This window comes from Lissotriton helveticus, chromosome 4_1 (genome assembly GCF_964261635.1).
Source record: "Lissotriton helveticus chromosome 4_1, aLisHel1.1, whole genome shotgun sequence".
Lineage (NCBI taxonomy): Eukaryota > Metazoa > Chordata > Amphibia > Caudata > Salamandridae > Lissotriton > Lissotriton helveticus.
In genome coordinates this window covers 1451314932-1451341569 of record NC_136063.1, presented here as the reverse complement: position 1 = coordinate 1451341569, position 26638 = coordinate 1451314932, and positions in this window count along the sequence as shown.

Below are 26638 nucleotides of genomic sequence, written 5' to 3'. Positions count from 1 at the left end.
GTCATGAGATGACAGCAGTGTGAGCTCTGGCCTTTGAACACGGCATTGGGAGGAACCCATTGAGGTACCCACAGAGGTGTCCACCCTTGGGCGTGGAATCAAGGTTGAACTCGCAATGGGATGACGATGTCCAGCATAGTCTCTCTCCGGAGGAGGATAGGAAAACCCCAAGGGTACAGGTCTCACATGGTCTTTTGCGGTTATAACAGAACCGTCCCAGAAGAGTTTGTCTGCCACGTTGGGCCTGTTGAAGTTTATTACCACGCAATCCCCCTTGTTGATCTTGGCTTTTTTTCCAACCTACCCCACCCTCCTTGCGAAGATGAGTGAGTCTGAAGGATCCTCCCCACTGGAAGAGTCAGCGCACCAAATTTTCGCTTTATGTAAAAGATCAGTGGTGGATTCGCGCTCGCCCTCTTTAAGCAGTGGCACTCCTATAAACACTGCGACCAGAGGGGCAGCAGCCAGAGGCAAGCTTAGGTTGAACTTGCGTGGTAGTAATTTCCTTGTTAGAGACGTGGCTGATTGCATCCGTGGGGGAGTAATGGATGTATGGCCCTCCTGGCTTGCGGGAAGAGCGTCTTGAGGGCACTGCCCACTGGAGACTATACCATCTCCCCCCTGGGGGGGGGGGCTATGGTACTGAGCCTTGCCCCTACTGACCTACCAAGACCTTGAGGCAATGTACCCTTCTTGGGCAGCTCCATGGGCGGGGAATAAGAGTTGATAATTGTGTCCAGCAATGAGCATTTCTTAAGGAGATCGGACAAGCATGTATTCAATGTGTCAACAATGTCTTTAGTGATCCCTACTAGCAATGGCTCAATTCTGGCAACGAAAAGGGCCTCCAGTTGGTCCCCAAAAGGGTCAGAAGGTTTGGTTGCTGTGCATGCAGCTTTAGATTTTTTGCCTCTGTCCCGCTTTGAAGGTAGAGCTGCCACCTGGAGATGCTGCGGTGAATCAACAGGAGCACTAAGCTGGGTGGCTGATGTGACCAGGGGGACGGGGTTAGTTGTAATACGCTCGATGGGCCCGATGTACTAATGGGATGGACCTCAGAAATGGGTGCCTCCCCCAACCCAGGCGGTGTCAGACCCAGCTCTTGTTCAGCATTGGCGATTTCTTTGGTAAGGGCCCCCACTGCAGATGAGAGGTATGACACTATAGACTTAGAGTGTCTGGGCATTTTAGCGTTTTTCCCCTCATCGTCACAGTTCAGAGTTTTCTTGCGCTTACCCATTTGTCGTGGATGATGTGATGTTAAGGGGGTGGCCCCGCCCCGTCTCCTCCTGCCTCGGACGGCCACAGACGGCCCGCCCTTTGCCCGGGATTAGCCCGGCGCGGTCCCGCGCGCGTCCTGCGACGCCGAGGGAGCCTCCTCTCTTTCAGCACCTCCGGGCGCGCAGAAACCGGAAGTGTGCCGATCGGCCTGCTGGGAGCTGTAGTTCACCTCCCCAGCGGCCTTGCAGGTGGATGGCAATGGCGGCGGGAGGAACAGTCAGCGTATGGGCCCCAGCAGCGGCGTGTGCACGGTGAGTGTGTCCGCCTCTCACCAGCACCCTAGTGTCAGGTGCTATGGTCCCCCGCTCCTCAGTGGGAGCCTCCTCTCTTTCAGCGCCTCCGGGCGCGCAGAAACCAGAAGTGTGCCGCTCGACCTGCTGGGAGCTGTAGTTCACCTCCCCGGCGGCCGTGCAGGTGGATGGCAACGGCGGCGGGAGGAACAGTCAGCGTATGGGCCCCAGCAGCGGCGTGTGCACGGTGAGTGTGTCCGCCTCTCACCAGCACCCTGGTGTCAGGTGCTATGGTCCCCCGCTCCTCAATGGGAGCCTCCTCTCTTTTAGCGCCTCCGGGCGCGCAGACACCGGAAGTGTGCCGCTCGGCCTGCTGGGAGCTGTAGTTCACCTCCCCGGCGGCCGTGCAGGTGGATGGCAATGGCGGCCGGAGGAACAGTCAGCGTATGGGCCCCAGCAGCGGCGTGTGCACGGTGAGTGTGTCCGCCTCTCACCAGCACCCTGGTGTCAGGTGCTATGGTCCCCCGCTCCTCAGTGGGAGCCTCCTCTCTTTCAGCGCCTCCGGGCGCGCAAAAACCGGAAGTGTGCTGCTCGGCCTGCTGGGAGCTGTAGTTCAACTCCCCGGCGGCCGTGCTGGTGGATGGCAACGGCGGCGGGTGGAACAGTCAGCGTATGGGCCCCAGCAGCGGCGTGTGCACGGTGAGTGTGTCCGCCTCTCACCATCACTCTGGTGTCAGGTGCTATGGTCCCCCGCTCCTCAGTGGGCGACTCCTCTCTTTCAGCGCCTCCGGGCGCGCAGAAACCGGAAGTGTGCCGCTCGGCCTGCTGGGAGCTGTAGTTCACCTCCCCGGCGGCCGTGCAGGTGGATGGCAACGGCGGCGGGAGGAACAGTCAGCGTATGGGCCCCAGCAGGGGCGTGTGCACGGTGAGTGTGTCCGCCTCTCACCAGCACCCTGGTGTCAGGTGCTATGGTCCCCCGCTCCTCAGTGGGAGCCTCCTCTCTTTCAGTGCCTCCGGGCGCGCAGAAACCGGAAGTGTGCCGCTCGGCCTGCTGGGAGCTGTAGTTCACCTCCCCGGCGGCCGTGCAGGTGGATGGCAACGGCGGCGGGAGGAACAGTCAGCATATGGGCCCCAGCAGCGGCGTGTGCATGGTGAGTGTGTCCGCCACTCACCAGCACCCTGGTGTCAGGTGCAATGGTCCCCCGCTCCTCAGTGGGAGCCTCCTCTCTTTCAGCGCCTCCGGGCGCGCAGAAACCGGAAGTGTGCCGCTCGGCCTGCTGGGAGCTGTAGTTCACCTCTCCGGCGGCCGTGCAGGTGGATGGCAACGGTGGCGGGAGGAACAGTCAGCGTATGGGCCCCAGCAGCGACGCGTGCACGGTGAGTGTGTCCCCCTCTCACCAGCACCCTGGTGTCAGGTGCTATGGTCCCCCGCTCCTCAGTGGGAGCCTCCTCTCTTTCAGCGCCTCCTGGCGCGCAGAAACCGGAAGTGTGCCGCTCGGCCTGCTGGGAGCTGTAGTTCACCTCCCCGGCGGCCGTGCAGGTGGATGGTAACTGCGGCGGGAGGAACAGTCAGCGTATGGGCCCCAGCAGCGGCGTGTGCACGGTGAGTGTGTCCGCCTCTCACCAGAACCCTGATGTCAGGTGCTATGGTCCCCCGCTCCTCAGTGGGAGCCTCCTCTCTTTCAGCGCCTCCGGGCGCGCAGAAACCGGAAGTGTGCCGCTCGGCCTGCTGGGAGCTGTAGTTCACCTCCCCGGCGGCCTTCCAGGTGGATGGCAACGGCAGCGGGAGGAACAGTCAGCATATGGGCCCCAGCAGCGGCGTGTGCACGGTGAGTGTGTCCGCCTCTCACCAGCACCCTGGTGTCAGGTCCTATGGTCCCCCGCTCCTCAGTGGGAGCCTCCTCTCTTTCAGCGCCTCAGGGCGCGCAGAAACCGGAAGTGTGCCGCTCGGCCTGCGGGGAGCTGTAATTCACCTCCCCGGCAGCCGTGCAGGTGGATGGCAACGGCGGCGGGAGGAACAGTCAGCGTATTGGCCCCAGCAGCGGCGTGTGCACGGTGAGTGTGTCCGCCTCTCACCAGCACCCTGGTGTCAGGTGCTATGGCCCCCCGCTCCTCAGTGGGAGCCTTTTCTCTTTCAGCGCCTCCGGGCGCGCAGAAACCGGAAGTGTGCCGCTCGGCCTGCTGGGAGCTGTAGTTTACCTCCCCGGCAGCCGTGCAGGTGGATGGCAACGGCGGCGGGAGGAACAGTCAGCGTATGGGCCCCAGCAGCGGCGTGTGCATGGTGAGTGTGTCCGCCTCTCACCAGCACCCTGGTGTCAGGTGCTATGGTCCCCCGCTCCTCAGTGTGAGCCTCCTCTCTTTCAGTGCCTCCGGGCGCACAGAAACCGGAAGTGTGCCGCTCGGCCTGCTGGGAGCTGTAGTTCACCTCCCCGGCGGCCGTGCTGGTGGATGGCAACGGCGGCGGGAGGAACAGTCAGCGTATGGGCCCCAGCAGCGGCGTGTGCACGGTGAGTGTGTCCGCCTCTCACCAGCACCCTGGTGTCAGGTGCTATGGTCCCCCGCTCCTCAGTGGGAGCCTCCTCTCTTTCAGCGCCTCCGGGCGCGCAGTAACCGGAAGTGTGCCGCTCGGCCTGCTGGGAGCTGTAGTTCACCTCCCCGGCGGCCGTGCAGGTGGATGGCAACGGTGGCGGGAGGAACAGTCAGCGTATGGGCCCCAGCAGCGGCGTGTGCACGGTGTGTGTGTCCGCCTCTCACCAGCACCCTGGTGTCAGGTGCTATGGTCCCCCGCTCCTCAGTGGGAGCTTCCTCTCTTTCAGCGCCTCCGGGCGCGCAGAAACCGGAAGTGTGCCGCTCGGCCTGCTGGGAGCTGTAGTTCACCTCCCCGGCGGCCGTGCAGGTGGATGGCAACCTCGGCGGGAGGAACAGTCAGCGTATGGGCCCCAGCAGCGGCGTGTGCACGGTGAGTGTGTCCACCTCTCACCAGCACCCTGGTGTCAGGTGCTATGGTCCCCCGCTCCTCAGTGGGAACCTCCTCTCTTTCAGCACCTCCGGGCGCGCAGAAACCGGAAGTGTGCCGCTTGGCCTGCTGGGAGCTGTAGTTCACCTCCCCGGCGGCCGTGCAGGTGGATGGCAATGGCGGCGGGAGGAACAGTCAGCGTATGGGCCCCAGCAGCGGTGTGTGCATGGTGAGTGTGTACACCTCTCACCAGCACCCTGGTGTCAGGTGCTATGGTCCCCCGCTCCTCAGTGGGAGCCTCCTCTCTTTCAGCGCCTCCAGGCGCGCAGAAACCGGAAGTGTGCCGCTCGGCCTGCTGGGAGCTGTAGTTCACCTCCCCGGCGGCCGTGCAGGTGGATGGCAACGGCGGCGGGAGGAACAGTCAGCGTATGGGCCCCAGCAGCGGCGTGTGCACGGTGAGTGTGTCCGCATCTCACCAGCACCCTGGTGTCAGGTGCTATGGTCACTCCTAACAGCGCTTACCTAATGAATCTACTTAATACAGCGCAATCCCAGTACTGGAGGAATAAAGCATGCTTGGGACAGGCAGCAACTAAGTAAAGCGCCGTACAAAGTAACAACATCGAGGACGGACCAGATCTGGAAGAAACATGTGGCCATGGTTTGCCCGTTATATTGTATTTCAAAAAGGAGAGAAATTAAAAAAGTAAACGTATTGGATTGGAGACGCTGTTCTCGATAGATCGCATCGCCCATCTTGGCTTGGGTCAATCGTAATAATAATTAAGCTGAGGCTAAGTTTATCTTCCTCAAACCCTAATTTCACTGTCGAGCCACTTAGCCAGACCAAAAAAGGCATATTTCTGAAGGAGACACATTTATAAACGGTTACATACAGGATTTCTTTGATGAATCCTCTCTGCTGATTGCAAGGTTGAGTGAATGAGGATACCCAATGCGCCTGCTAAAAAAGGCACGTAAAAGTGCATGGCATAATCATCGGGAACATCTGTTAACTGTACAAGACAAGGGTCCACAGGAGGAAAGATTAGTGTGTGTAACCACCTTTAGCACAAAAAGCAATGGGATCACAAAAGTGATAAACCGCCATTGGCATTTGGTAAGAGAAGTAGTAGGTGGAGTCCCGCCCCCACTACATGCATTCCGGAAAGGGAAAAACATTAGAGATTATCTGATAAAATCTCTCTTACCGACACCGGTCAAAGTTACTCAAACAATGTTATGGGGCCTCCCCCCAGTTTCAGGCCACAAAAAATGTGGTTCATGTAAAGCGTGCTCCCTTACTACGGAATGTACTACATTCACTTATAACAACCAGACATACACATTGAAAGAACATAGCAATTGCAATACCACAGGGGTGATCTATGCCATCCTGTGCCCCTGTGGTTTCATGTACGTTGGCCAGACTATCCAAAAAGCCAAATGCTGTATCCTTCAGCACACTAGCCGTATACGCTGTAAAACAGTAGGAGCCCCGTTAGTGGAGCATTTCACCGTTTTTGAACACGAACCAAACAGTATTAAGTGGTGGATTATTGAAAAAGTAAGAGTCAATCCAAGAGGTGGAGACCTCAACAGCACCCTTAGTAGAAGGGAATGTAAATGGATACACCTCCTTGATCCGGTCAATAGGGGTCTGAATGAATTAGAAGAAATCAACAGACAGGTGTCACTCTTATGAATTCTGGATTGGGAGGGATAGAACACCTGCCTGGATCAGTTGAATACACTGTTTGAAATGCTCGTTTTAAAGTGCGAATAGGCAATCAGCAGGTACCTATGTTGTTTGTTAATAATATGTGGAATGTATATACGTACATAATTTGCTTTTAATTGAGAGGTGGATCGCACCCCATATGGCCTGATTTTGGTACCCATTAACGAGTGAGGTGAATGATTAATCTGATGCCGCCTGATGGTTTCAATGGGACACCAGTATTTCTAGAAAAGCGATGGTTAAATCTTAGGCCTTTTGATTGTTTCAATGGAAGTCAGTAATTCAAAATAAGCAATGGGTTCCTTGTCTGTTCCGATATAATGGAGATGAATTAGGTGAACATTTGTGAGCATCTAGAGCTCAATGACTAAGGTCTGATAATTGATGGCTGAGGGCACGATGATTGATTTACACTGTACATACAAATTACTGTTTTGCGATAAAATAATCATTGGACCATGATTAATATTGATATTTTCTATGCTCTGATCAATATAACTGTGGACATAGTTATACTGAGTGTGACCGATTCAAGATGGCCGCCAGGAACAAGGTGCACACTGCGATGTAACCGTTTATAAATGTGTCTCCTTCAGAAATATGCCTTTTTTGGTCTGGCTAACAGGCTCTACAGTGAAATTAGGGTTTGAGGAAGATAAACGTAGCCTCAGCTTAATTATTATTACGATTGACCCAAGCCAAGATGGCCAACGCCGATCTATCGAGAACAGCGTCTCCAATCCAATAAGTTTACTTTTTCAATTTCTCTCCTTTTTGAAATACAATATAACGGGCGAACCATGACCACATGTTTCTTCCGGATAGGGACTTGAATTTTCCGATGATCGGGATTTACGGACCCGATAGGGCAGATCTGGTCCGTCCTCGATGTCGTTACTTTGTACGGCGTTTTACTTAGTTGCTGCCTGTCCCAAGCATGCTTGATGCCTCCAGTACTGGGATTACGCTGTATCAAGTAGACGCATTCGGTAAGCACTGTTAGGAGTAGTATCTTAGTCTGACTGGCTCCTATCTAGAATCTCAGTGGCTTTTTTAATACCTCCATTCTGTCCTTTTTCAGCTGCTTGAGTACCTTTGGAAATTTAGATCACTCAATAATAGAAGAGGAGGACATGTTTTGAAAATGGTTGGATTAACTAACAGGTAATTAGCCCCTCAGCGGCACTTTAGCCACATCTAGCTTACTGTACGGTGTAAACGGGGACTTGTTGGCACTAATTTGATATATTTTCCTGTTAATACTTTTTCAGAAACGCATTTATTAAGAAATGGACACTGATGCCCAGACTCTAACTGGAGATTACAAGGTACTTATGATGAGTCCTTTCCCAGTTATAATCAACATTTAGTAGCACCTAATATTGTTTTTGACGAAATCCCATTGTTCATACATTCATTTTTATAGGATTGAGAACCACCTGCTTTGCGTGGGAATTATTACCACTTTACTCCGTTCAGGGTAAGCGAACTCAAAAATGGGCATACTCTCTTAGACATTCAGGTCTGGCAACAGTTTAAATATGTATTCATCTTCTTTTTGGTAGGGTCATCTATAATCCCTTGGTTGCCCCTTCCCCCCCTTTTTGTCCTGATGAAGACTCGCATGGCCCAGGCATAAATGACTGCATGGCCCTAAGACGAGTCGAAACGTCGACGCTGTATATAAAAACCTGGATCCTGTTGTTTGTTATGCAAATATTTATGATATATCTATTCTTGATACAGATGAAAATTTCACTCAAATAACCCAGTGGTCAGCTTTCATAGGACGGATGAATGTGGATCCTTCACTGTGTTGCTAATCAATTCAAATATTTTATGTCACTACTTCTTGAATTTTTTCCTTTCTAATGACTTTACACATCCTTTCTGCACCCCTTTGCTATGTTGCACGCTCCATTTAGGGCTACCATGATGATCGGCAATGTGTTGCAGTTAAAAAATTATGGTATTTATTTGACCAAGAGACAATGGATTAAAAATATTGCTCTGTGTTAATACTGTTGCTCGTTTTATGCCCTTATCATCATATTGTTTTATGAAGATATGCATTAATGGATAGAGCTGATCAAATGTACATGCTCCTAAATTTGCTCAGTCAATGACTTTTCACTGATTAATTCAGTCCATAAATTATAGAGGTCTTGGATCATTGTTTTTCGATAACGCATGATACCCAGGTCCAGTACCTTTTGGGTTACCCCATTATTTTAATGGTTACCTTTGAGCAGTTTTTCTGCGAGGGTTGTTTGTGTGTTGTCAAACTTGTATATTGTTTATTTTGTCTAAGTGTCTAGAATTGTTGCTGCAAGTATTCTCCTATCAGAGGATGTCTGAAAAGGAGACCTTATCATATAGTGAAGATTATATAGATAAGCTCCTTCAGGAAGAGGGGGGTGGTACCTTCCTAGCAGATAATACCACCAGTAGTGATTTATCGCTGAATGGTAAGATATTGAAATTAGAACGCCTGGAGAAGAAATGAATTAGAACAAGACTCCATGGCCATACATTGGCGAAATACTTGAGGTCTAATGTAATTCCTGTTGGGTTGCAAGTTAGGGAACGAACCTGCTATTTTCTTAGAGAACCCGAAATTCAAAGAAAACTTCAGCTTCGTATCCAATACCTGTTGAAGACATTGGATGGTTTGGGGTATCGAGACAGCTGTGGAGGAGGTTGAAAGGTTAACAAAAGAAATAGCAGATTTGAGAAAGGAAATCATTGACGATAAGGCCTTAGTCAATGCAAAGGAGGCCCTAGGAAGGTTAGAGAAAACTATCTGTGAGTTCAATATATACACCCAAGGTACGAAGCTTGACAAAGTAGCTAGGGACATAAAAGTGTATGACAAAAAGTCTACATATCCGTACCTTCAAGAAGGATACTATACAAGAGATCAGAGAGGTGGCCTGTCAAGTCGGGGACGAGGGGGTTATCGGAGATATAACACCTTTTCAGGTTCTTCATTTGGTAGTAGCTCTGATAGCGATTCGGAACGCCCTGGAACAAGCACAGGTTCCGTCACCAATAATCAGGCCCAGAACTATCAAGGACAAGAATCTTTTTTAGGCGAGGAACAATGGTGGGGCACACGTGGCAGAAGCCGCCCCTGGGGGAGACCCAGGGGAACACGCGGTGTAACTTGGAATCAAGGAACAGGCAGGGGGAAGAAACAACCACAATTCCAACAAGACTCCCATGGCGAAATCAAGACGAGACGCCAGCACTACAGATGGTAGTACATAAACCGGACAATCCTATAATTAATTTATCAGGTTATGAACTTACATCTGATGAACAAAGTGTCCTATCAAAGGGGCTATCTTTTGTTCCTACTTCCATGCCTAACGAGTTTAATCTGAAAATTGAACTACAGCAGTTCTTCAGAAAAGTGCGCCTTAAACACTATTTGCACAAGACACCTTATAATCCTTCTTTTTCAGCGAGTGGCTTGAGACCCCCATCGAAGTTTAATCCTCCCTCCCATTTGGTTGATAACCGAATCTTAACTTTTGAACAAGTGGTACTGCGGGATGTGAACCAGGCACTGTCAATGAGACAATATGTCCCTTACAATGTGAGCAAACAAGAAAAAGTAGCTCTTCATACTCTAAAGAATAACTCCAATATTATAATTAAGCCCGCTGATAAGGGTCGGGCTATTGTTGTCCAAAGTGTTGAGAAATACAGAACTGAGATCATCTCACAGTTGGCAGTAGAAGGGAAATACAGGTTACTGAAAAATTATCCAACAAAGGCCATCAGTCACACTATTAGTGTAATAACTAGTCACGCTTTGCTGGATGGATTCATTACTAAACATGAATATGACTTCCTGAATAATAAATATCCACGGATACCTACAATATACACTCTAACCAGAGTGCATAAACGGCTTGAGGACCCCCTGGGTAGACCTATTATATTGGGGTGCGGTTCCTTGCTTGAACCGCTTTGTAAATATATTGATGTGTTCTTGAAACCCATAGCGATTACAACTCCTACTTATCTACGTGACACTACTGCTACGATACAGTTGGTAGACGCATGTCTACATGATCAACACAAATGCCTACTAGCTACTATGGGCATCATTGCCCTTTTCACGAACATTCCCCAGCAGGCAGCTCTAGACTGTACAGAAATTGTCCTCAACCGTAGGCCGTCTCCACACAGGGTCCCGACTGAGTACATTGTTAAACTTCTGAACATAGCCATGACACAAAACTTTTTTATTTTCCAAGAGAAATTTTATGTACAAATAAAGGGCGCAAGCTTTGCTCCTAACCTGGCCATAATCTTTATGAGCGATTATGAGCATATGTATGTTTTGAATAACAACAATCCAAACTATGACCATATCTCGATGTGGGCCAGGTACATCGATGATGTCCTATTGATTTGGGAAGGGAGTAAAGAGACCCTTACAAAATTTCAGGAGTGGTTAAATTTATGCAGTGAAGACATTCAATTCACCGTTGAATCAGACAATGCTACAATTAACTTTTTTGACATTCAAATAAAGGTTGAGTCAGGCTGTTTGTTCACTAGTTTATATAGAAAGAGCAGTGAACGGAATACACTTCTGAGATACTCGAGTCATCATCCCCGCAACCTCGGAGATAATTTACCTTTTGGTCAATTTCTGAGGCTGCGGAGGAACTGCACTGAGAAGGAGGATTTCGTTTATGAATCCTCTCTTCTGATTGCAAAGTTGAGTGAATGAGGATACCCAATGCGCCTGCTAAAAAGGCATGTAAACGTGCATTGCATAATCATCGGGAATATCTGTTAACTGTACAAGACAAGGGTCCGCAGGAGGAAAGATTAGTGTGTGTAACCACCTTTAACACAAAAAGCAATGTGATCAAAAAAGTGATAAACTGCCATTAGCATTTGGTAAGAGAAGTAGTAGGTGGACTACCACCCCCACTACATGCTTTCCGGAAAGGGAAAAACATTAGAGATTATCTGATAAAATCTCTCTTACCGACACCGGTCAAAGTTACTCAAACAACGTTATGGGGCCTCCCCCTAGTTTCAGGCCACAAAAAATGTGGTTCATGTAAAGCGTGCTCCCTTACTACGGAATGAACTACATTCACTTATAACAACCAGACATACACATTGAAAGAACATAGCAATTGCAATACCACAGGGGTGACCTATGCCATCCTGTGCCCCTGTGGTTTCATGTACGTTGGCCAGACTATCCAAAAAGCCAAATGCCGTATCCTTCAGCACACTAGCCGTATACGCTGTAAAACAGTAGGAGCCCCGTTAGTGGAGCATTTCACCACTTTTGAACACGAACCAAACAGTATTAAGTGGTGGATTATTGAAAAAGTGAGAGTCAATCCAAGAGGTGGAGACCTCAACAGCACCCTTAGTAGAAGGGAATGTAAATGGATACACCTCCTTGATCCGGTCAATAGGGGTCTGAATGAATTAGAAGAAATCAACAGACAGGTGTCACTCTTATGAATTCTGGATTGGGGGGGATAGAACGCCTACCTGGATCAGTTGAATACACTGTTTGAAATGCTCGTTTTAATGTGCGAATAGGCAATCAGCAGGTACCTATGTTGTTTGTTAATAATATGTGGAATGTATATATGTACATAATTTGCTTTTAATTGAGAGGTGGATCGCACACCATATGGCCTGATTTTGGTACCCATTAACGAGTGAGGTGAATGATTAATCTGATGCCGCCTGATGGTTTCAATGGGACACCAGTATTTCTAGAAAAGCAATGGTTAAATCTGATGCCTTTTGATTGTTTCAATGGGAAGTCAGTAATTCAAAATAAGCGATGGGTTCCTTGTCTGTTCCGATATAATGGAGATGAATTAAGTGAACATTTGTGGGCATCTAAGACTCAATGACTAAGGTCTGATAATTGATGGCTGAGGGCACGATGATTGATTTACACTGTACATACAAATTACTGTCTCGCGATAAAATAATCATTGGACCATGATTAATATTGATATTTTCTATGCTCTGATCAATATAACTGTGGACATAGTTATACTGAGTGTGACCGATTCAAGATGGCCGTCAGGAACAAGGTGCACACTGCGATGTAAACGTTTATAAATGTGTCTCCTTCAGAAATATGCCTTTTTTGGTCTGGCTAACAGGCTCTACAATGAAATTAGGGTTTGAGGAAGATAAACTTAGCCTCAGCTTAATTATTATTACGATTGACCCAAGCCAAGATGGCCGACGCCGATCTATCGAGAACAGCGTCTCCAATACAATAAGTTTACTTTTTCAATTTCTCTCCTTTTTGAAATACAATATAACGGGCGAACCATGGCCACATGTTTCTTCCGGATAGGGACTTGAATTTTTCGATGATCGGGATTTACGAACCTGATAGGGCAGATCGGTCCGTCCTCGATGTCATTACTTTGTACGGCGTTTTACTTAGTTGCTGCCTGTCCCAAGCATGCTTGATACCTCCAGTACTGGGATTGCGCTGTATCAAGTAGACGCCTTCGGTACGCGCTGTTAGGAGTAGTTTCTTAGTCTGACTGGCTCCTATCTAGAATCTCAGCGGCTTTTTTAATACCTCCGTTCTGTCCTTTTTCAGCTGCTTGAGTACCTTTGGAAATTTGGAACACTCAATACCCCCCAGAATGGGTCCCTTAATGATAGAAGAGGAGGACATGTTTTGAAAATGGTTGGATTAACTAACAGGTAATTAGCCCCTCAGCGGCTCTTTAGCCACATCTAGCTTACTGTGTGGTGTAAATGGGGACTTGTTGTCCCCAATTTGATATATTTTCCTGTTAATACTTTTTCAGAAACGCATTTATTAAGAAATGGACACTGATGCCCAGACTCTAACTGAAGATTACAAGGTACTTATGATGAGTCCTTTCCCAGTTATAATCGACAGTTAGTAGCACCTAATATTGTTTTTGACGAAATCCCATTGTTCATCCATTCATTTTTATAGGATTGAGAACCACCTGCTTTGCATGGGAATTATTACCACTTTACTCCGTACAGGGTAAGCAAAGTCAAAAATGGGCATACTCTCTTAGACATTTAGGTCTGGCAACAGTTTAAATATGTATTCATCTTCTTTTTTGTAGGGTCATCTATAATCCCTTGGTTGCCCCTTCCCCTCCTTTTTTGTCCTGATGAAGACTCGCATGGCCCAGGCATAAATGACCACATGGCCCTAAGACGAGTCGAAACGTCGACGCTGTATATAAAAACCTGGACCCTGTTGTTTGTTATATTGTTGTGAACATATTTATGATATATCTATTCTTGAAACAGATGAAAATTTCACTCAAATAACCCAGTGGTCAGGTTTCATAGGACGGTTGAATGTGGATCCGTCACTGTGTTGCTAATCAATTCGAATATTCTATGTCACTACTTCTTGAATTTTTTCCTTTCTAATCACTTTACACATCCTTTCTGCACCCCTTTGCTATGTTGCATGCTCCATTTGGGGCTACCATGATGATCTGTAATGTGTTGCAGTTAAAAAATTATGGTATTTATTTGACCAAGAGACAATGGATTAAAAATATTGCTCTGTGTTAATACTGTTGCTTGTTTTATGCCCTTATCATCATATTGTTTTATGAATATATGCATTAATGGATAGAGCTGATCGGTGAACAACCTTTACAACGCAACTTTTACAAGGTAGTGCCTTTACAACACGGTATTTACAACGCAAACCATTACAACGCATTGCGCTCGGGGGCGCTCTAGGATAGGGAATAGATTTAATTTACTATCCAACACCTTCCCTACTATCCACGGGGACTGGAGTTGGAATAGTAAATTAAACTATTCACTATCCAGCACCCCAAAGCGCTATGCGTTGTAAAGGCATGCGTTGTAAATACCGCGTTGTAAAGGCATGCGTGGTAAAAGCATGCGTTGTAATGTCATACATCCGAGCTGATCAAATGTACATGCTCAAATCTGCTCAGTCAATGATTTTTCACTGATTAATTCAGTCCATAAATTATAGAGGTCTTGGATCATTGTTTTTTGATAACGCATGATACCCAGGTCCAGTACCTTTTGGGTTACCCCATTATTTTAATGGCAGTTTTGAATAAAGCCCGACTGGAACATGTCGAGGAGATTATTGTCCATAATGTGTTGGGAGAGATGTTTTTCAACACATTTTTCTGTGATCTTTGAAAGAAAAGGGAGATTGGTGATGGGGCGGAAGTTATTGAGGTCATTTGCATCTGCAGAGGGTTTTTTAGAAGGGAGGTAACCTGCCCTATTTTGAGGACAATTGGGAGGGATCCTTGACTGAGGAAGAGATTGACTAGCCTGGTCCTGTAGGAGAGAGTGTTAGTATAGAAATCAATGGCCATGCCGCTGGGAATGGGTTCGGAGGAATGGTTGTAGGGTTTGGTTTCGCGGATGCATTTGAGGAGATCAAACTCTGAGATGGCGGCAAAGTTCTGCCAAGTGACTACGGATTTTCGCCCCTCGATGGGGGTGGTGTGGTTGACCTGTTCCACCAGAGATTTTACCTTTTGATCGAAGCATATAGCGAACTCAGTTGCTTTCTTAGAAGAATCCTCAGGCTTGATGGTTTGGGGAGAACAATTAGGGTTTTTGATGAGGTCGAAAAGTTTTTTGGGTCTGTTTTTAGCTGAATCGAGGAGGGATCTGAAATGTGATGTTTTTTCCTGGAAGATGTGCTTGTGGTATATGGATCTTGCTGAACGTAAAAGAGAGAGGTTGGGGGTGGATGGAGATTGTCTCCAGTGCTTCTCCAAGATTCTAAGGTTTTTCCTTTCGTCATAGAGAGCTTTGTTGAACCAAGGAGCTGATGGGGTGGGTCTTTTCCTTTTGCTTTGGAGTGGAGCAACCTTGTCGATTTCACTTGCAAGGATTGAGAGGCAAAGGTGAGTGAGATCGTTGACATCCGTATTGGGGTCTAGACTAGGAAGAGACTGCATATCAGAATCACATAGAGTCTCAAGATCAATTTTTTTGTGTTGCGGAACCACGGAGAGGCTCTTTTGGGTTGGCCGAGAGTTAAAATGTGAGATAGGTGAAAACAGAAGGGAATGAGGAAATGGTCAGACCAGTCAACACGGATGGGTGAAGCAGTGGTAATCTGGGCTGATTTGGAAATCACAAGGTCCAGAATTGAGCCCTTGGCATGTGTAATTTCCAAGCAGTGTTGTGCAAGATCGTTAGCTGAGAGAAAGGTTGCAAGCTTGTTGGCAGCCGAGGCTTCCACAGAGCCCCAGTGGAGATTGAAATCGCCTAGGAAGATCTGCTTGTCGCTCTGTGAATATTGGTCACTAATGAAGTCGATGAATTCCTCAGTGAAGGAAGAGCAATTACCAGGCGGGTGGTAGATGGTATGGAACCTGAAGGGTGTGCTATGATGAACTTGGAATTCTAGGGAGAGGCATTCAAAGGCGGGTGATGAGCGCAAGGCGATTAAGCATTCGAGCACTTTGATGTGTACAATGTTTTTTGTCTAGCTGACTGCATTTAGTTAACTGCTGCATATGTTTGGGGTCAGTATACGATAATCCTCTTTAAGATATGGTGCGTGTCTGCATTTTCTTACACTGTATTTCGCTAGCTTTTACAGCCGAGATTTGAACATGGGGCCCGTTAATCATGTTCTTTAAGTATGGCCCTTGACCCACATGGAATTTTAGCATCATTCCGGTGATAAGGAGTAGATAGGAGGTGTGGGCGGTATTCAGACGGATATCCCCTCCGGTTTTCATACATCTCCACTACTACAGTATTTAGCTAAATGGTTGAGGGGTGATTAAGAATCTTAGTGTTGAGTTTGGTGCATAAAAAGATTAGCACAATGGCATTTTAAATGGGATACTAGCCCACGATAAAAGAGAGGGTTAGTTATTTGGGTATGTGTTTGGTAGGACAACAGATTTTTTACAGTATGAATAATTAGTACAAGATGTAAGGAAAGGCAGAGCACCAAATTAAATGATGGGTTGTTCCGCTTATTTCCTTTTTAGAGCGGTACCTCCTTTACCCTGAGCCGTTTCCAGGTGGGTTGAGGTATTTCCCTCGAATATTTGAGGTAAGAAATAATGACGATTGCCCTAACAGTGAGTTTACTGTCTGGTAATGTGTTGCTACAATGGTTATAAATATAGAACACGTGTAGCTCTGCCCAGAGCTTTCAGATTGCCATGATATGTACTCCTTATGTGTTTATTCTCTCCCAGATACTTCAAGAGATACGTGTATTTTTGAGGAGGAATTGTGAACATTGGGAAACAGGTTAATTTGGTTGTATTGTTTCCAATTAGGATATGTGCATGGACACACTTTTTATTGGTATTTTTTCATTTTCACTTTTGCAGTAGGAAAATTAATTGGATAGGTCCTGATCGAAGCACGAGGTGTAGGATTACCTAGATGTGCTGAAACATGTTGACCATTTGACTATTAGAGACAGCTATCTGTTGAAACTGTCTTTTTGCACTGTTTTTAATTTGGCCCATGGCAGACAACAATAACATTTTGGTCTTATCACGTTTAAATTTTATTCTCACACTCACTATTGCACTGCATCTTTTCCCCATACACTCCATACACTTTTTTGCTCACATCTGTTTGAATAGATTATCCAATATAGTGATATAAAACATCCTTGGGCTCCCCCATCATTATGGTGGAGTTGTAGCCCTTATAGTCACTAGGTTGACTATCAAAGCAGACCCAGATGATGAAGCATGTCACCTGGCATGGTGAGTGATGGGAATCCGAAAATTTATTGAATATTTTTTCTGGATTTAGTTACGTAGAGATAGCCTGGGCTAGGAGAGGAACATGTGGTTTTCTATGTTTGTGTAGACTCTGGGATATTGTTGTATGTCCTCCTAGAAGGTGCCTGGCTGCCTGGGGAAGGGTGTATCCTGATGGCTGCCTTTTCATTGATCTGTGTGCAAAAGAGGGGTAAAGGCTCTGTCCCGCATATGCAAGGTCTGTTTTATGTTCGGCCGATACTTCTCCGTCTTTTAAAAGAGTTCAGAAGTATGGGAAACACATTGACCTTATCTGCTGGTGCGGGCCAAAGTACATTCAGTACAGTTATTATGGTCACAATCACTCGGAAATATATGGGACATCAGCTCGTGAGCGAGAAGTGTGGTAGCTTTGCACATACGCGCTGATGTGTGCGGGGATCGGTAGCCTGACAGGATGTTAGCGCAGGCGCACTGTGTGAAAACTGGCAGACTTGGCCTATCACACTGTAAAACTGAGCGAGGAAGCGCTCTGATTCAACAAATTCATTTAAAAAAATTCAGATGGAGAAAAAACCCTCTAGGTATAAGTGATGTTATGACAAAGTATCATATATGTTTGAGCACCCAAGTAATTAGCTAGGTTTGACAGATTATAATACCATGTTGTACATTGTGGTATTACGCGATGAGGAGTTTAGTGTGGACAGTTCAAAATGTCCCATTAATTCATGGTATTCTAAGGGGCCCAGCTCGGTTTTTGGGGGGGGTTGTGTTAGTATGTGTCTTCCTTGCAAAATTGGTCAGGTATAAGGGGTATATGGGCAACTTAGCACTCCTTGGTAGGATGTTATGCTGTTCAGGTAGCCGTTTGCAGCCAAGGGATCTCGTCGTTCAGGCCCTTTTCCCAGCTGCGAAGTCTGTACACCCACCATTGTTCTCGGAGGTGTAACTGTCTGGCGGTGTCAGTCCTCTGTCTGTTCATAACCTCCAGTACAACCCATTTAAGGTCCTTGTCATTGTGACCTTTGTCAGTAAAATGTGCTGTGAGCCTTGTGTTTGTCTTCCTGTATCGTATTGTGCTGCGGTGTTCACTGACACGCGCCTTCACTTTCCTGGTGGTCATGCCGACATATTGTAAGTTGCACGGGCATGTCAGTAGATATACCACACATTCAGTGTTGCGGTTGCTGACGTTTTTTAATTTTCAGGGGTTGCCCGTGCCAATATCGACTTCCTTCGTGGTAGTGGTAAGTGGGCAGCACACACAATTCCCACATGGATAGTGACCCACTGGTTTAGGTTGGCTCCACAGGGTCATTTGACTTTCAGTAGGTTCTTGATTAACTTTAGAGTGAACCAAGTTGTCCCTAAGGTTCCTGCAACGTTTGTATGTGAAAAGGGGGGGGCTCCCACTTCCGACTTCCGCTATTGAGGATTGACCATTTTTTCCAGATGATGTTTTGGATTTTGTTAGACACAGGTGTGCATGTTGTCACACACACGATACAGTCACTCTGTTCTTTCTGTGTTGTTTCATGGAGCCAATCCCTGTCGTTGTTCCTTGCCCTCTTTTTCGCTCTTCTGACCATTTTCTTGGGGTAATGTCTCTCAAGGAGTTTATTCTCCAGTTGTTCCGCCTGTACTTGGAAGGTGGCGAGCTCAGAACAATTCCTTCGAATTCTAAGGAATTGTCCCACAGGTAGGTTTTCTCGAAGATACATCGTTTGGTAGCTCTCAAACAGGAGGAGGCTGTTCCTGTCTGTTGGTTTAACATGGACTTTGGTGGAGAGCCCTTCTGTTGATAGGGTGATGTCGAGATCCAGAAAAACTGCATGGTTTTTATCAATGGTATGTATAAAACAGAGGTGGGGGTCTTTGCTGTTAACCCATTCCACAAATCGTGTTGCATCCTCCTCACTCCCCTCCCAGACCACGAGAATGTCACCTATGTATCGTTTCCAGGTCTTTATCTGAGGCATGAAGGGGTTGGAGTGGTTGAAGATGTAATCTTCCTCAAATTGATAAACATAAAGGCATGCCATGCTCGGCGCAAAAGCGCTGCCCATGGATGTACCCCTCACTTGATGGTATAAAGTGTCCTCAAACTCAAAGAAGTTCTCTCCAATTACCGCTCATTACCTCTTTTGCACACAGACCAATGAAAATGCAGCCATCAGGATACACCATCCCCCAGGCTGCCAGGCACATTCTAGGATGACACAGGAAACATACCTGTGCTCTATAATTACCGCTCATTACCTGAACTAATCAACCAATTGAGCTCAGTATATATAACCCCAGCCTTCCCATCTGTTTCCATCAATGGGGAGACCGAGAGGACGCCTAAGGGACAGCTGCTGGATGCACTGAAGATAGACAGTAAGAGAATGCATGATGCTGTATGTGCCATATGTGTGTATGGGTGCTTCACTCTGCTGGGAGGCCACAATATTTGTAGTTCTACTTTGTGAGTCCTTTTTAACAGTTTTTAAATGAGGATGTTGGAATCTTTACCACACATGATTGTGTTTTTACTTCTTGTTTTCAGAAAGTCTCAGGAGGTCCTTCCAACTCTGCCCTCCCATGGAGCAAGTAGGCTAGATTATAGGGTAAGGTAAAAAACAGTCTTTTCGTTGGTTTGCAAGGATACACGTGTACATGTCACGTGTCTCATATAGACCAAACCACGCGCGCAATAGGTATGGTGCTTCATGGATGGTACAGTGTACTTGTTGTATTCATACTCACACTTTGGTGTGTATGCTTCTTTTTTTTCTTTCCTTTTTCTACAGAGTCACTCATTAGGTTACTACACCAAGAGGGGTACTTGTGATTCACAGCCCCTTCACACATTAGTAGCAGGTCCATTTTTCTGACACTAGATGCTTGGAAGTGGACCTCTAGGTAATAACCCTCCCTTTGGTCCTGAAGAATGCTGCGTACCCTTCGGGGACACTTTAACAGAAACATGTCGACCCTTTATAACACGGTGAAGGGAGATTAATGTCGCATATCACCGTCCACTTCTTTTAACTACCATACCTTTGATCCCTGAATAAGCTTAGGATATGGACAAGGGTAATGGTTTTTAATACACTTTTTCACTCTCCCCACGGCCATCACTTAGATTTAGAAGTGCAGCCCTGTCTCCAGGTGTATGCCCGACCTCTATCAAACCACAATTATAGAGGACGAGGACAGCCGATGATGAATCATGACACCGGGCGGTGTGTGAGGCCAGTCCGTAACTTTTTATGAGATGCCCCCATTGGCAATGCATCTCCCCCTAACTCTGTAGATACCTTTAGGAACACAATCTAGGAGCAGTCTTCTTTTGTGGATTCATAGTAGAGTGGAGGCTGGCTTGCCCCTTAGCCCCGAGCCCCTGATTCCCACCCTTGGCATCTTCTGAGGTCAATGTGTATGTACAGACAGGCAAGTGTCTGTTTTGGAGCATTGATTAACCACAATACATCAGAGCACACCGACCATTATATCTGTGATCCAACAAGACAGTGAGACAAGCCAATAGTGGAGATTCTTCCACAAGATGCGTTCCAATTGTCCTTGTCAAGTGTCCTTTCAATAAAGTTTCAAGCAAATCTAGAATTAGGTCTATTCCGTTTAACTTTTATTTCCAGTTTCCAAACATGCGAAGAAAAACAGCAGCCAACGCGCATTTCGCCCACTGGGCTTTTTCAAGGCTCTAAATTGAATATTTTTCGTTTGGTTTCCATTGCCAATCAACGCTGCCCCGGCTTAGTGAGGGGAGGCTTCCGTATTGAGTTTTTGCAGAGACAGTAGCGAGTTGTGTTTAGCCCGTAGTGAAGCAATAAAAAGTAGTTTCAGACTGTGGAATTCTTTTGGAAGCTACCTCCTAATCCTGAGGACCGCTACCATTCTTTAGCAGCTTGTGAGCGTGTTCGGACCTTGATACGTCCATTCTGTATCTTTCTATCCGTGTCCGTAGTCGTGACTGTCGTTTTAGCTGACAGGCACGACTACGTTTTAGCAGGGAAAGTGGAACAGCGGGTAGTGGAGCACTGCATTTCTCAAATTCATTCTGCAGTTGTGGCATTAGTACTCGGGCACAGACATTTTAAAAACAAGAACATTACATTCAGTGTAGATAATATGGCAGTTGCTGACATTTTGAACAGGCAATCAACTAGGGATGTGAACGTTCTCAATCTGTTATGGGTTTTCATTGTGGTTTGTATTGGGAATTAGCAAAAGATTTGTGGATCCATGGTCTTGTTCGCATTGAAAGAGGTTCCATGGTCTCGCACATTTATCAAAGATGGATAAACTTGCTGGCATAGCATTTTATGTAATAAAAACAAAAGAGATGCCAATGCTGCCTATCTAGATTCGCTATCTTTTTACATCTCACCTTTAAAATGAAACATAAAGTGAGGAGACCTTAGTTTCTTGAATCAATCCTTTGTTTTGTTTTATTTTACTTCATTAGAACTTTTTTTTAATTATTTTTTTTTAGAACCTTTATTGTTACTTCAAGTAAATACAAGCATGGGCCTACAACCACGCCGGCCGGCCGCTAGTCAAGTCGTAAGTACAGCAAATCAATGCAGAAAAATACAGCCACCCGAAAATCGGGGTCTAATAAGTGTCCAGGATATAACTTGTATTCAAGCGTACTGTGCAAGATTCAGGATTCGAGAAGGTTCATTTTACAATAAAGAAAAACTCAGCATCAATGCCATACGGTCATACATGGTCCCACAATAGCAAGCATGAAGCAGGAAATCCGCAAACAGTGCAAATACGTTTGAAGTATTGGGGGTAAGGCATACGAGCAGGATAAATTTAAAAACAAACACGTTGCGTAGCAAAGCTGAACCCCACCCCCAAAACGAAACATACTGTAGGAAACATGAAAAACGACGACACCAAAAAGGAAGAAAGACAAAGGGCCATAGAAACAAAGAAAGGACAAATTAACAAACCCCATCCCCCTACCCCCCACCCTGCATCCCTGCAGAAGGCTACGGCCTATCCCCCCCCAGCAGCGTGCCTGTCGCCCTAAATGAGAGACCCGAAATATAGAAAAAGAGAAAAAAGAAGAAAAAGAGGAAAAATGTGGGGAAGGGCCATCGATCTGGCCACCCGCCCCCCCCCCACCACCGCGCGCAGTAAACTTCCTAAAAGCAAGATCAGAATAGCCATGGAAAACATTAATCACCGATAGCACAATCAATAACAGCCCCGCCGAGTGTCCCCCAAATCACCGTCAGCCAACAATAAGTTCCACCATGTCCTAGACGGTCTCACCCCTGGCCTTTTCTATCAGCAGTACCAACAAACGTCCACATATCAATCGGCATACGGAGCAGCGTGGAAGGTCCAAGTGGTCCGGGCGGACCGGGCAGAGCTGTTACTCCATGGGACTTCAGCCACCAAAACCCAGCCGAATATGTATGGCGGAAATCCGTCTGTGTCAGCATCGACCCCCAAAACATCCTCCAGTCCGAACACAGTCTCACCAGCCAGAAGAGAGTCACACCATCCGGAAAGCGCTGAAACGCCGCCGGGGCAGCCCAAACCATAGATCGACTTTGTTTCCCCAGCCACCGATTAGATATGTGCCCCGACGAGTCACTCACATGTACAACAGATCTGTCCAAAGCGATCTCATGAACCGAGTCTTCCAGTGTCTCCACGAACATAGGTGTAGCTGGAGCACTCCTCACTGACGCAGAGGCGGGCACATCGGCGCTTCCTTGAGATCGAACTATGCCCGTGTGGAACGGTGGGACAACAATGGCGGCCATCCTTCTTCCCAGATCCCGGGCGTCCCGGATCAGGGTCGTATGCAGGGTTGTTAGCGCAGCCAGTATATCCCTGGACGTGGGCTCTGTCTCGTGACGCCAGACCCCAAGACTCTCCCGTACAGCAGCTTCTCTGCCTGGATGTGGTCTGTGTAAGAGGGTGCCATCCGCCATCTTAGCTGATCCGGCCTCGTCCTTCTCCACCTCACCTCGGGACCGGGCCCCACACCAGGGCGCAACAGAATTCACCACGAGGACCCCAAAAGTCAAGGCAGGCTTCCCAGCGAAGGGTCACCAAAAGGCTAAACAAAATCTCCGCCGCTCCCTGGGAGCCGCCCGCCGATTCCGGGAGAAGTCATTAGTCATGCCCGGACACAACACTGGAAAGGGGGCCAAGTATCGTGCACTCCCCTCGACCCTGCTTTACCGCACATCCCACAAGGCACTCCGCTAGATGGACTGGGTCGGCACTGTCGCCATCGGCCCAACAGATCTCCGGTGCCCTCCGGCCGACTCCTCACCTCCACCAGAGGCCGCTGTTGTCGCAGTCGCGGCGGGCTACTCTCCTCACTCGACACCCCGGTCCCAGCTCTGTGAAGGCTGCAAAACAGTCGGGGACATTTCCTCGGGTCTGCCACACGTAAAAGCCTCAGGAGCAAACGGTCAGTGAAAGTTGTCCTTCGCCTACTTAAATATGCCGTGACGGCTCAGGATAGTTGCCAGGATGTATGCGTGGGGTGAGAAGGCTCACGGAGCCGAGCGCCTATGCAGCCATCTCGGTCGCCAACCTGGCTCCTCCATTAGAACTTTTTTGACCATTTTTTTATATCAAATTTGTCACATTTCAAAAAAACTTATAACAAACATTACATGTAAAACATTCTGTACAATAAATCATAAACCGCACCCCTCCTCTCATGCACACTTAGTATCATACCAGATCACTATCAAACCTTCTCACCCACACTTTCTCTCATACTATACTTATTTACAATCTTCAGTCAATTTTATCAGAAAACAAATTTTCACATAGCCATAGATTCTAAAGTAAACACGAATCTATAATCCGTAAAATTCCATTTTGTTAGTTGATTTCTTATGGCTTTGAGAACACAAGGTCTACGCGTTTCGAACTCTTCTTATTGTGGAGTTCTCATCAGGACCACACACTGTGAAAGGAGAGGGGAGAGCTGCATTAGGTGTGTACTCTAAACCATATTTGAAACTACTTGTTGGCTCAACAGCCACCTCAACTCATCTTACCTCCAGATTCAAAGCCAAGCGAATTGCACTTTTCTTCAGCAAACACGGCGCAGGACCACCTAAATGAAATGTCATGTAAAGCTCAGCCGAGCCGTACCAATACTACTTCATTCAAAACAGCAATAATGAAGTCAAACGTTACTCACAGTTACTGCGTGGTGTTCATGCACACTCTACCCTATAATGGAACGTAAGTAGTGTGATTAAGGGGGCGCTCTGTTCTACAGAAATCGACATCAGTTATGTTGCATAATGGTCTCATTCTTACCTGAGAGCTCTTTCAGTCATGGGTAAGAGGAGCTGGATTTTTTACTTATCACTCCTGCAAAAAGTGAAGCGAAATTTGTGTCAGCCACATTGTCGAGGGGTCGCTAGCATATACGAAATGACGGTTTTCGGTAATGCTTACCCTAGTTTCGAGCAACCCTCGGCGTCACTCTGTCATTCTGTGTGAGCGCGGTTTCTCGCTGAAGCTTAGGTACACCGGGTTACGGTATATCAGGCTGCAGACTTCCGGGTAGCGCTATCTTGGAGTGTCTAAGATTGTCCCAATCGATCTATTTTTGGGGGGGGCTAATAGATTTCAAGGGGTAAATCGTATTTTCGTGTTTCCCACTTGATACTACATGAAAACTAAATTAGCCTGCCTCTGCACTTAAAGCATACACGCATTTGCCAGCGCCATCTTGAAATGTGTATAGGCATTAGGTCCTACACTCATAGTAAGAGTGATTTCTGTCATAAAATTGCTTGTTATGCTGATGATTCAAATTTGTATATCAAGCCATTTTTTTACTAGTGATGGCGATACAATCCGGGGCCCCCACTCATGTAGGGTGACTGGTAAAAGCTGTTTTTTCAAAAACGTAGAACTCCAAAAAGATGTCAAGTGCTGATTACAGCGATGCATTTCATGTATATTTTCATAAATGGCTTGATATACAAATTACTTGTTATCATTGTCTATGTCATTTATTATCCCTATGACTACTTTTATCAATTTTATCAAATTAAACCTCTAAATGCTATCTTATGTGCTTGATTATTATAATTTTTTATTAATTTGCCATTGCTTGAACCGTGCCAGTACACTTGTGTGTTTTTTGCCTGGGTACGTTACTTTTTCATAAATTGTTTGCCCTGACCCAGGAAATCTACCTTTATCAGGGGGTCCTTGTTTGTTACATATTGTCACCCACAGTGCACCCGTGTGGGACTTGCTCATTCATATTCTTATTGTACCGCATGTCATACATTTATACTGTGTCCATTCTGTACTCATCATAAATTACTTTATGCTTCCTTCTTCCTAATCTCGCATATCTGTGTTTTCTCATTTTCTCCTTAGACACTGGTTCTCCGCTGACTTCAATATAAAATGGCCCAAATGCAGACCTTTGGGTTTTCTGATGAAGACTTTGCCACATTAGTTTGTACTAGTGTATCCTTTAGCAACAGCCTTCCATCAAATCCTAACAAAAACAGTGAGATAGATAAATTATCCAACCTAAAGAAAAAACTAATCAGGATCGAAGCCCACGGTGAGTTCATGCTCAACTACTTAAAGGCCGACATTATCCCCATGGGACTAAGAGTTAGAAACATCCCTGGCCTTTTTGTAGACGTTAAATCCTTTCTACATAAATGGAGCATGATCGCCAGTAGATGCTCTCGCGATCTGATGATCTTAATTATAGCTACATCTAAAGAATTAGCCTCAGCCTTATCAAAAGAGATAGAGGAATTAGAAGACAAAATAAACATATCAACCACAATTGAAGAAGCCGATAAACATCTAGAGACAGTCAAAAAGGAAATTTTGTCCTTCATGGAATACCTAACTAAAAGGAAAAATGATACATTTATTAAAGATAAGAGGTTTTATACATTAGAACGTACATACCCCTATCTAGGAGAAACGTTTTATAAACCAGATCAACACCAAGCAGAATCTAATTATAATTATAACAAAATTAATACATTCTCTGACTCTTCTGATCCGGACTCTGAAGGAGAAGGGAACCCCAATTATCTTGAGGAAGGCCTCTACAATCCCCAAAGTGTACGCAGGAACGTGCGCCAGTCTTTTTTAGGACACCGTGGTGCCAGACGCGGACGCCAAAGAGTCAGGATCCAATCGCAATCAAGAGGCCGATATCAGAACCATCAGTATCCTCAAGAACCTCATCACTATCTGGAGACCCGCAGCAAACAATATCAAAGAGAATGGATGTAATACCCATTTTCAACTTATCTACACATAATTTATGTGCTGCGAATAAGTCCCTTCTAACGAAAGGTTTGACATTTGTTCCCCACTCAAATGCTGACCTATTTGAACTATATCAGGACATCCATTCTTTCTTTAGAAACATTAGACTCAAAAAGTTTTTCTCTAATAGGGAAGAGATAAATCAAGACAATAGAATAGAGAACATAGTATCCTTGCCATCTACATTCACACCAACATTAGACCAGGTTGGCCCTGAAATGGCTATATTTGAAAAAGTGGTTTTGAATAGATTGAAACAAGCTCTCCAATTTATCCCCAAACCTAGATACAATATTTCTAAAGAAGAACATACCTCTCTCAATGAATTGAA